We start from the raw sequence: 12,242 nt of genomic DNA on the forward strand, positions 1-12,242 counted from the left end.
CCAAACCAGCCCCGGAACTGGCCCATTAGTAAAGGTGCATGGAGCATTTGTTTTTAAGGGTGAAAAACTCTTTTAATGGAATTGAATTTAAGGAACATGAAACAAAGACTTACATTCAAAGTTGATTTTAAGTAAATTTAATGTAAATTAAATTTTACGTTAGACCCTATTTGATATTTTCCCAGTGATCCCTAACATTTGTGGTGAGACAGTTGTAAGATGACTTTTATTCCTCTGAGTTGACAATTACATATTTGCTTGGTCCAATAGCCTTTGCAATTTTGGTAATTTAATATGCCAATTAAAACCTCAAGTTTTAATCTTTATTAGCTGCTTTTTCCAATTTTTTCCCAGCTTTATTGATGTATGATTGATTTGTTATCTATTAATTAACATTAATTCTCAAATTAATATCTTTCCTCTTTAATAAGCTGCTTTTAAAAATAAATTTATTTTTTTGGATTCAGAAATTCCAAAGACTTAAGAACTGAGATTTGATAGTCTGAGGTGGCCAGGGGAGGTCGGGACTAAATGGAGGTTGGGACTAAATCAGACATTCTTCCTGCTGAATTGAAAGGTCTTCATCTGCAAATCACTAGACCTCGTTGTCATTACAATCACCTGGACTCTCCACCTTCCCCACCCAAGTCTTAGCTTTATCTGTCTGGTCTCCATACCAATTAGAATAGGGTTTTTTTGTTGTTGTTGTTTTTAAGATCCTCAACAGTTTTTAAAATCCTTTTACGTACAGCATTCTTTCCTCAACATTGATCTACAGCCTGGAGGTGAATGGGTGGTAATCCTGTTTATTCAAAGGATTCCTACCGTGTACTGCTTTGTGATGAGGTTAAGAAAAAAAGTGGGGGGATGGAAGGACTGTTTCCAGACTAGATGAAATGCTTCTCTTGGGTGCCTACTTTGCTTACGTGTGTGTCTGACACCTCTGAGACATAATAGGCATCATTTAATATACCTTGAGCACCTAAGATGTACTGTTCTTAGTCCTAAATCCTCAGTCCTAAGTGCTGGGGATAAAATGCCATCTAAAAAAGAAAGAAAATCCTGACCCAAGTGGAGTTTACATTCTAACAGCGAAGAGAGTTGACAATGAATTTAATAAACCAATAAAGTAAGCGGTTATGTTAGAACATCACAGGCTATGGAAAAGACAGAGAGGAAGATTGTGAGTGTTGCAATGATGCAGTGGGTCTACTTGTCTGGAATTTTCTAGCTATTTAATTGCTTACTTCCCTGATTTCATGCAAGGCTGTCGATCACATCATGCCTCCTCATGGACACCTCCTCCAACCAGCTTTTCTTTTCTTTTTTTTTTTTTTTTTGCAGTCCGCGGGCCTCTCACTGTTGCGGCCTTTCCTGTTGTGGAGCACAGGCTCCGGAGGCGCAGGATCAGTGGGCCCAGCTCTCCGCGGCATGTGGGATCCTCCCGGACCGGGGCACAAACCCGTGTCCCCTGCATCGGCAGGCGGACTTTCAACCACTGCGCCACCACGGAAGCCCCCAACCAGCTTTTCTAAAATAGCAATTCATGATATTCACCTCCAAGCTGTGTCTTTATACTTAATATGTACAGCGAGCTGACATTATAAGCTCATTTGCTTATTTCTTTATCATCTGTCTCCACAACTAGAATGCAAGCTTGGTGAGGGAACGACATTTTCTGTTTTGTTCAGGGATGTGTGTACCACTGCCTGGTCCACCACAGACGTTCACACAATAAATGAATCAGATGTTCACACAGTAAATGAATCTGTCAAGTGAAAAAAAAAAATGATCAAGTCTGGGAAAACGCTAGAAACGGAGAGAAAATCCCTGTGAATGTGTATCTGTGTTATGATAATTTTACATTTGAAAAACGAAAACAGGACTTCCCTGGTGGCTCAGGGCCACAACTATGCAAGCCCACGCGCCTAGAGCCCGTGCTCCGCGACAAGAGAAGCCACCGCCATGAGAAGCCCGCGCACCGCAACAAAGAGTAACCCTTGCTCGCCACAACTAGAGGAAGCCCGCGCTCAGCAACAAAGACCCAGCGCAGCCAAAAATAAATCAGTAAATAAAGTAGTTTTTAAAAAGATGAATTAAAAAAAAAAAGGAAAGAAAGAAAAGCAAGAGCAAACCTCTACTTTTAGTAACACCCATTGTGAACCGAGCAGAAGCCTTTGGGAGGCATTTCAGAGGTTAATCACAGTCGCAGAGTGCTTGGGGTAGAGTGGGCTTGGAGTGACACAGCCCTCTTTGGGAATATTTTCTCAGGCATCTTTGTGAGTTCTGTCCTCGTTTTCTCCTTGATTATCTTGTATTTCCTTCAGGGTTCGGTACATTGTGTGGATAAGAAATCCAGTTAAAAAGTGTGAGTTGGGCTTCCTTGGTGGCGCAGTGGATGAGAGTCCGCCTGCCCATGCAGGGGACACGGGTTCGTGCCCTGGTCCGGGAAGATCCCACATGCCGCGGAGCGGCTGGGCCCGTGAGCCATGGCCGCTGAACCTGCGCGTCCGGAGCCTGTGCTCCGGAACCGGAGAGGCCACAACAGTGAGAGGTCCGCGTACCGCAAAAGAAAAAAAAAAAAAAAAAGTGCGAGTTTGTGTTTTTTTTGCCTGACCTACCATCTACATTCAAGCTTTTGGAGGATGGCCATTCCTTTTTTAAAATAAATTTATTTATTTTTGGCTGCATTGGGTTTTCGTTGCTGCGCACAGGCTTTCTCTAGTTGTGGCCAGCGGGGGCTACTCTTCATTGTGGTGCATGGTCTTCTCATGGCAGTGGCTTCTCTTGTTGCAGAGCATGGGCCATAGGTGCGCGGGCTTCAGTAATTGTGGCTCCTGGGCTCAGCAGTTGTGACTCCCTGGCTCTGGAGCGCAGGCTCAGTAGTTGTGGCGCAAGGGCTTAGCTGCTCCATGGCATGTGGGATCTTCTGGGACCAGGGCTCAAACCCGTGTCCCCTGCATTGGCAGGCGGATTCTTAACCACTACGCCACCAGGGAAGTCCAGTATGGCCATTCTTAATAATATTGGTGATGGAGTGTACATGATAGAGAAGAGAGAGGAAGGTATGAAAGATGAGATTCCAAGTGTCAGGAGTGTGCAAATGTGTGTTTGGAAGTGCTGTTGATTCACATGGATGAGAAAACATGCATGTGCCTTTAGGGGGGAGCGGAGTCATGAGTTTTAATTTTGAGTTTCTGAAGGCACCTTGTAAAATCTTGGAACCACCTAACTAATTGAATTATTCAATACACTTTCCCGAGTGTCTGTCAAGCTCCAGGGTCTGCCTGGGCTCTGAGGACACACATATAAACCATTCAGTACATATATATTTTAATCATGCCACTCACATCCTGTGTACTACTCCAGCCTCTGTTTTCCCATCCAACAAATCCCTCGGAAGGTTGAAGAAAGGGGATTGTTTCTATATCTGGGTAGCACTGTCTTTATGTCAGAGACTGTTCATCTCTATTTCCTTTTATCCAAAAGAGCAATTCAGCCTTACAAATCACTACTTTATTGATGGATGGTTAAAAAAAAAAAAATTCCATGTGAGAAAGAAAAAAAAAAGTAAGGAATTGCAATAGGGATTGTAAGGGAAGCAAACTTTTATGCTTTTAAAGTTCTTGCTGGCGGTTCCTGAGAGTTAAATTGACATAAGTTTGACCAGCAGGAGGAAAACATACACATTAAAAAAATACAGAATGCTTCATAATGTTGCGTGTCATCCATGCACAAGGCCTATGCTAATTACTCTGTATCATTCTGTTCCGATTTTATTACCCATGCTGTGGAAGCTAGCTCCATGCATATTTATTGAATACAAGTTTTACATGACACGGGAGCCTTCACAAGGACTCAAGACACAAGGAGATGGCAAGACTTATTTGCTTTTTTTTTTAAATCAGTAATCACTTTTTTAAAAATTGGAAAGTATAGTTGATTTACAATGTTGTGTTACTTTCAGGTGTACAGCAAAGTGATTATACATATAGCGCTGGCCAAAAAGTTCGTTTGGTTTTAAGGAAACAGACACATTTTTCATTTTCACCAAGAATTTTATTGAACAATGTATTCACTAACAGAATGAACTTTTTGGGCCAACCCAATATCTATATATTCTTTTTCAGATTCTTTTTCATTATGGTTTATTACAAAATGTCAACTATAGTTCCCTGTGCTATACAGTAGGAACTTGTTGTTCATCTATTTTATATATTGTAGTTTGTATCTGCTAATCCCAAACTCCCAATCCATCCCTACCCCCCTTTCCTCCTAAATTTTTCTGTGTCTGAGTCTATTTGTTTTGTAAATAAGTTCATTTGTGTCATTGTTTTTTGATTCCACATATAAGAGATATCATATGATAAAGCCTACTTGCTTTTACATTGGGTTATATAAGAGACATGTCTAGAACTCTCTCATTTACAACTTGTATTAAATAAATGTACATGGTTTTCTCAGCTTCTCATCCTTAATGACAAGAATGTGACTTCCTTCTGAATAAGAATCATCTGTCATCTGGGAATTTCACCTTCCACTTTTAGGAAAAAGAAGGAAGGTCAGAGTGTTTTTCCTGTATTTGCGGTTTCGGGTGCCTTTCACGCTAAATAGTCAGTATGCCAGAGCTGCATAGTTTGGGGTGGCCTGTAGTAAACTCCTTCAGGGTGAAGACTTTCTCAATAGGGGAGACGGACTGAGCGCATCTCCAGTTATAACAAGGAGAAATGGGGATTTGCAGCCACAGTGTATAGTGAGGGGATCAGTGGATGGAAAATCACTGAGAGCAGTTCCAAAGGTGGAATTCTGACTTAATGAGTCTAATAGGATTCTCGTTGAGGCAGGTCAAGGACTTAGACATTAAATGGAGGGATGAGAAACTTGATCAGATATCAAGGGTGGGGGAAATGATTTAGTCGAATTCTTTGCTAAGAAGGGGCTTGGGCATGTGGAAGGCAGGCCCAAGACCAAGGTCAAGGTCGTTATTCCCTCAATTACAAATGCGACCTGGGGGGCGAACGGAAAGACTATGGGGCCAGAGCTGGGGAAATTGATGCAAAAGTAAAGGGCAATGGAGGCGGGAGTGGGGGTGGGAATCTGAAAGGGAAACGGGGACTTGGAGGCAAGAATTCCTCCCTCCTCAGCAGGAAAGACATTCACACCCTCATTCAGTGCAAAGAATGAGATTTGACAGCTGCTTCAGAGAGCATTTTGAATATCAACAGAACACAAAGAGTAGGCATACATCTGTTAACAATGGTAAACAAACTTAATTCTATTTACTATGAAAGCCCTAGGGGTGGGGATTTGGGGGGGATGGGACATACTCTCATTCTTCGGATTTCTAAGAAATTACCGATCCAGAACAGTAGTTTTTTTTTTTAATTTAATTTTATTTATTTTTTATACAGCAGGTTATTAGTTATCTATTTTATACATATTAGTGTATATATGTCAATCCCAATCTCCCAATTCATTCCACCCCTCCCCCCCAACCCCCGCCGCTTTCCCCACTTGGTGTCCATATGTTTGCAGTAGTTTTTTTAAATAAACTTATTTTCTTTAAGACACTTTTAATTTTACAACAAGTTTAGATGTACAGCAAAACTGGAAAGAGTACAGAGTTCCCATCATACCCGCGACCAGTTTCCCCTGTACTTTAATACATTCTTAGTCCAACAAGGACCTGCTCTATAGCCCAGGGAAGTCTGCTCAATACTCTGTAATAGCCCAAATGGGAAAAGAATTTGAAAAAGAATAGATACATGTAAATGCATAATACCTGAAACTGCTGAAAATGCTGTATACCTGAAACTAACACAACATTCATAATCAACTATACTCCAATATAAAATAAAAATATTTTAAGGAATAAATTTAAAAATACATTATGAATACATGAGTATGGCAAATTTGTTACAATTGTTACCAATATTATTATTATTAGCTGCAGTTCATAGTTTATTCAGATTTCCTTAGTTTTTTTCTTTGTTTTTTCTTGTTTTAACCTAATGTCCTTTTTTCTGTTCCAGGATCCCATCGAGGACATCGTACTACGTACAGTTGTCACGTTTTCTTGGGCTCCACTGGGCTGTGAGGCTTTCTCAGACTTTCCTTATCTTTGACAACCTGGACAGTTTTGAGGCATTCTGGTCAGGTATTTTGTAGAATGTGTGCTTCAGTTGGGATTGGTCTCTTGTTTTTCTTATGATTAGATTGTAATCATGGGTTTTGGGGAAGAAGACCATACATTTCAGTGCCTTCTGATCACATTTCAAGGGTACATCCTTTTTTTTTTTTTTTTGGCCTCTCCACAAGGCTTGTGGGATCTTAGTTCTATGACCAGGGACCGAACCTAGGACCTCGGCATTGAAAACTCGGAGTCCTAACCACTGGACCGCCAGGGAGTTCCCTTAAGAATACGTACTGATCCAAGACGCTCTCCTTGACCAAACTTCAGTCAGGCTCCCCTGAGGCCTGTAGGGAAACACAACTGGCCATCCCGATATGCGTCTCTTTGGCACGCAGGTTATTTGGAGCTGAAAATAATCAAGGCCCCAAAGACTCAGGAAGAACATTTGACCTTCCCCCTAACTGCTTAAAGAATTAAAATGGTGGGTCTGTTCCCAGAATAGAGCTACGACCAGAGATGTCTGCAAAGAATATGAGCTAACAGTGGGGGAAACTCGGCAGGACCTGGAGATCAGAGTCCTCTTTGTTGCGTTGTCCCTGCCCGGCCCAGCAAATCTTTGCCTACCAAGGATTTGCTTTTCCATCTCCATGTGAGTTGTCTTCCTCCCCTTTCAGGTCCCAAACCACCAGCCCCAACATCCTCTCTTGTCTTTAGCTGAAGTTGGCATTTAAGATGACAGTGTTGGCCATTTTGACAAGTTACTCAGTTTTCCTGGGACTCTCCCATGTATCCAAGCTATTAAATGTTTGTTTCATTTTCTCTTGTTAATCTGTCTCATGTCAATTGAACCCTTAGATCAGCCAGAAGAACCTAGAAGAGTAGAAGCACACTTCTTCTTCCTGGACAATACTGACCAAGACTTTCTCTCTCTTTTTAAAAAAATCTTATTTATTCATTGATTTATTTCTGGTTATGCCAGGTCTTAGTTGCGGCCCACAAACTTTTAGTTGCAGCATGCATGTGGGATCTAGTTCCCCTGACCAGGGCTCAAACTGACGTCCCCTTCGTTCGGAGGCAAATTCTTAACCACTGCGCCACCGGGGAAGTCTGTGAAGACTCTCTCTTTGACCGAACTTCCGTCAGACTCCCTTGAAGCCTCTTAACTAGGCCTTGACCTTGGCCTTTGACCTGTCTGTGGCCTGCCCGGTCCAGTCTTAGCAAAGAATCTGGCTGCCTCCACGCCCATCCTTGATATCTGATAATTCCTGATATCTGATCAAGTTCCTCATCCTACACCCTTGATGTTTAAGTCCTTGGTCTGCCTTTAGCAAGAATCCTGTTAAGCCAGTTAGTAAGAATCCCCCTACCTTGATGTCTCCTCTTAGTAATTTTCTATCCACTGACCCGCGTTTACTCTGCTGTTGGCTCCGAGTCCCTGGATTTTAGCCCAATCTCAATCCCCTGTGGCAATGGTCACAACTCCTATTTATTTGTCTGAAATAGTCTTTACCAGTTCTTAAAATGTATTTTATTTTATATTGGAGTATAATTGATTTACAATGTTGTGCTAGTTTCAGGCCTACAGCAAAGTGATTCAGTTATACATATACTAGTATCTATTATTTTTCAAGTTCTTTTCCCATTTAGGTAATTACGGAATATTGAGCAGAGTTCCCTGTGCTGTACTGTAGGTCTTTGTTGGTTATCTATTTTAGATATAGTAGTGTGAACATGTCAGTCCCAAACTCCCAATCTGTCCCTTCCCCCCACCCCACTGCCCGCCCGCCCTCCCCAGCCGTAAGTTCATTCTCTAAGTCTGTGAGTCTGTTTCTGTTTTAAGTCTTTACCATATTTTTTCTTTTGTTGCCCACGCCATGCCACTTGTGGGATCTTAGTTCCCTAACCAGGGATTGAACCTGGACCCTCGGCAGTGGAAGCGTGGAGTCTTAACCGCTGGACTGCCAGGGAATTCTCAAGGCTTTACCAATTTTACAAGTGTCCAGTGGATAATTTTGTTTTCTTTAACACTTGTTCCAGAAACTTCACTGTCAAACACTCAGAGCCATACCATTTATTCCAGGATTCCATGCTCAGATGGGGTTTACTGATGGTGTACTTGTTTAAAAAAGAGAGTACATGCCAAAGCGATGAAGGGTTGGAGACAGGAGAGGGGAGAGATGGGCCATGAAGGACCTCTCTGGTCAGCATTGGGAAACTAACGTCTCAATAACTGTGTCCTGTTATTCGCCCTCTGGACTCATTTGTACCAGCCACTCTGTGCTGTCCAATACAGTAGCCATGTGTAGCTTTTTAAAATTAAATCAATTAAGAATTCAGCTCTTCACAACAAGGTCCTACTGTATAGCACAGGGAACTATATTCAATATCCTGAGATTAAACCATATGGGCAAGGATATAAAAAGGAATCTATAAGGAATTCCCTGGTGGTCCAGTAGTTAGGACTTCATGCTTTCACCACCAAGGGCCCAGGCTCGATCCCTGGTCAGGGAACTAGGGTCCCACAGGCTTCGCAGTGTGGAAAAAAAAAAAAAAAAGAATGTGTATATATATGTGTAACTGAGTCACTTTGCTGTACAGCAATTAACACAGCATTGTAAATCAACTATACTTTAATAAAAAAATACAATTTAAATTTTTTTTAAAAAGGTAGGGAAAAAAAAAAGAATTCAGCTCCTCAGTCTGGAGTTGCCAGGCAAAATACAGGATGCCCAGTTAGATGTGAAGAGCCGATGAAAAATGAGTGACTTTTTTTTTTTTTTTTTTTGCGGTACGCGGACCTCTCACTGATGTGGCCTCTCCGGTTCCGGAGCACAGGCTCCGGACGCGCAGGCTCAGCGGCCATGGCTCACGGGCCCAGCCGCTCCGCGGCATGTGGGATCTTCCCGGACCGGGGCACAAACCCGTGTCCCCTGCATCAGCAGGCGGACTCTCAACCACTGCGCCACCAGGGAAACCCCCAAGAGTGACTTTTGAGTATAATTTTTCAGTATGTAACAGGGAAGAGCTAAATCTGACTACACATTGAAACTGTATCTTTTACTTTAAACTGTGCTTCCCGTTGCTTTTGTTCACTAAAAGGATACTGTCTATACATAATGGCCTGCCTCCGGGAACCCTACCCATCTGCCTGAAGGTTAAACCAAAGTGCCTTTGTTCAGGGAAGTATCCTGACCCGGTCCACCTGTGGATGGCTGCAAGAAAGAAGAAATTAACACATCCCCTCCCCGAGGCTGGCCATTCCAGGAGATATTTGCAAACTTTATGGCCTTTTTCTTTACTTCCTCATCTCCTCCCCCTTTCTGTTCTATTTTTAAAAACTGGCATTCAAACCCAGATAAGATGGTTATGTTGAGACTTTAGTGTGCCGTTTTCTCGGTCTGCTGGCTTTTCTCGCCTCAACGCTTCGTCTCCCGATTTATTGGCCTGTAGTGCGCCGAACAGAGCGAGCTTGGACTCGGTAACAAGTATAAGTATGTCCCAAAGAGTGCGTGTTTATCTGAAATGCACATTTAACAGAGAATCCTGTATTTTTTTTGTCCTAAATCTGGCAACTCTCCCTCAGCTGCAGGAACCACATTTCAAGTGTTCACAGCAGATGCTGGACCCATGCCTACCATTGTTGGACAGCACAGATATTATATTATATATCTGCATCCTCACAGAAAATTTTACTGGACAGTGCTGATCTATAAAATGGCTTTTATGGAAAGAGTCAGGTCTGGGAGATGGGGAAGGACATCACAGAGGGAATGGAAATTGCAGTCAGGGCAAGCATAGGGGTGTGAAATAAAATTAACATTTTATGGCAAGACAAGACAAATTTAAACATAAAAAAAATTCTTCTCTGCCTCTTGTTCCCTCTCCCCCCACTGTGCATTGTATATCTGCATTACGCATCACCAAACCTAAAAGAGCAACGTTCTCCTAGCATCAAAGACAGCTCCTTAAAAGATAGGATTCCTTCTAGAGCTTATAAGGGGTCACATGACCCACCACGAAGTTGCTTAGATCTGGATTATGTAGACTGTCAAAAATACATCATATAATGTACAGCCCTCTGTAGCTAAAAACTCATATAACTGTGCCTTGTCTTCTAAGGGGCGGAACAGTTCTCAGAGCTTTCTGAGATGCTCTTCCCAGGCTATGATCCTCTAATTTGGAAATTTCCATTTCTTTCTTAGACCGACCAATTAATTTTTTGTTAAAAAAATCAGAGGAGAGGTCTAGAAATTAGGGGAGAGGTCTAGAAAATATGATTAGATTCCAAGGCATTGCAGCTTCTGGAAAAGAGATTTCAGGTGTCCAGGTCATTTCAAAGAATGGGTTCTCATGAGCTTGCTGCAAAGAGATATTTTCGACATAGAGCAATGACAGCTCACTTAGGGAATTCCTCTTGGATTACTGTAGAATCCTGAAGAGGATTGGGGTGGGGCATAATCTCATTTTCTTTATCTGCTTAGGATCTGTTAGGACAGTCTTTTAGTTTCCAAAATCCAGTTTCGCTGAATATTCCTGCAGATTTTTATTATTTTTTTAAATTTTATTTATTTATTTTTGGCTGCGTTGGGTCTTTGTTGCTGCGCGTGGGCTTTCTCTAGTTGTGGTCAGCAGGGGCTACTCTTCGTTGTGGTGCGCAGGCTTCTCATTGCGGTGGTTTCTCTTGTTGGCGAGCACGGGCTCTAGGCATAGCAGGCTCAGTAGTTGTGTCGCGCAGGCTTCAGTAGTTGTGGCTCGTGGGCTCTAGAGCGCAGGCTTATTAGTTCTGGTGCACAGGCTTAGTTGCTCCGCGCCATGTGGGATCTTCCCGGACCAGGGCTCGAACCCATGTCCCCTGCCGTGGCAGGCAGATTCTTAACCACTGCCTCACCAGGGAAGTCCCTTCCTGAAGATTCTTGTGAACAATTTATTTGTTCATTAGGTATTAGTTGAAATCTATTTTCCAGGTCCTAATTCATTGGTAAGAAAGGGAGATGCAATTCCTTGGTACTTGGAGTCCATGTCAAGGGTTCAGAACTTGAGAAGGCCAAGAGTTATAGTGGTTGGGTAGAGGGGTTCAGTTCAAGGGCAACTCCCTGTTGATTTGGGATCCTAGGAAAGAAATTCTAAAGAAAGCATCAGGAGGAAAACCTTTTCCTATTCCAAATCAGGTCTTGTAGTTGGAGGCCTGAAAATTAATAGGAGAAAAGACGTTTAGTAACAAGTACATGAAGGACCTCCCAGTAACGAGAAACTTTTATATATCAATTTAACTGAAGGAGGGGGCATTAGGATTTCAGTGGGAGGGTATGGAAATTTCTTTCGGGCTTTTTTTTTTTTTTTAATGCGGTACGCAGGCCTCTCACTGTTGTGGCCTCTCCCGTTGCAGATCACAGGCTCCAGATATGTAGGTTCAGCGGCCATGGCTCACAGGCCCAGCCGCTCCGCGGCATGTAGGATCTTCCTGGACCGGGGCACGAACCTGTGTCCCTTGCATTGGCAGGCGGACTCTCAACCACTGCGCCACCAGGGAAGCCCTCTTTCGGGCTTTTTGATGCTAAGAGAATGGGCAGTCTGTCTTGGCAGCAGAATTTGCAGGAAACTTCCCTTGGAGGGAATGGTTAAGGGCAGCTGTTTTTTGAGGCGGCAGATGAAGGAAGCTTATCTAAAGATTTATTTTTGCATCTTCAGCAGCTGAAATGTTTTCACTTTGGGATGAAGATAGCTTGGGGATAAAAGGAACTTCCCTGGCGGTCCAGTGGTCGACTCCACGCTTCCACTGCAGAGGACTAAGATCCTGCATGCCCCACAGTGTGGCCCCCGCCGCCCCCCTCCCCCCCAAAAAAGATAATTTGGGCATGAAAGATTGTTTCATAGAAACTCTGAGGGTCCATGTGGGCCCCCATTTAAAAAGGAGGTAAGACAGGCAAGCATAGTAGGGTGGGGAGGTATGTAAGAAGACGCTGTGAGAACCCGCATTCATAGGATAAAGAGTTTAATCTGAAAGGCTCTTGAGTGCTTTTTTTTTTTTTTTTTTTTTTTTTGCGGTACGCGGGTCTCTCACTGTCGTGGCCTGTCCCGTTGTGGAGCACAGGCTCCAGACGCGCAGGCC

General features: G+C 42.9%; 1 non-coding gene across 1 annotated transcript; it reads right to left on the reverse strand.

The window, feature by feature from the left end:
* Positions 1-3,693: 3,693 nt before the first annotated feature.
* Positions 3,694-3,796, reverse strand: LOC132417401 (U6 spliceosomal RNA). Its single transcript, XR_009517836.1, has one exon. It is a non-coding gene; the product is annotated as a U6 spliceosomal RNA (small nuclear RNA).
* Between the last annotated feature and the right edge of the window lie 8,446 nt (positions 3,797-12,242).

The sequence above is a fragment of the Delphinus delphis genome, chromosome 20 (genome assembly GCF_949987515.2).
Source record: "Delphinus delphis chromosome 20, mDelDel1.2, whole genome shotgun sequence".
NCBI lineage: Eukaryota > Metazoa > Chordata > Mammalia > Artiodactyla > Delphinidae > Delphinus > Delphinus delphis.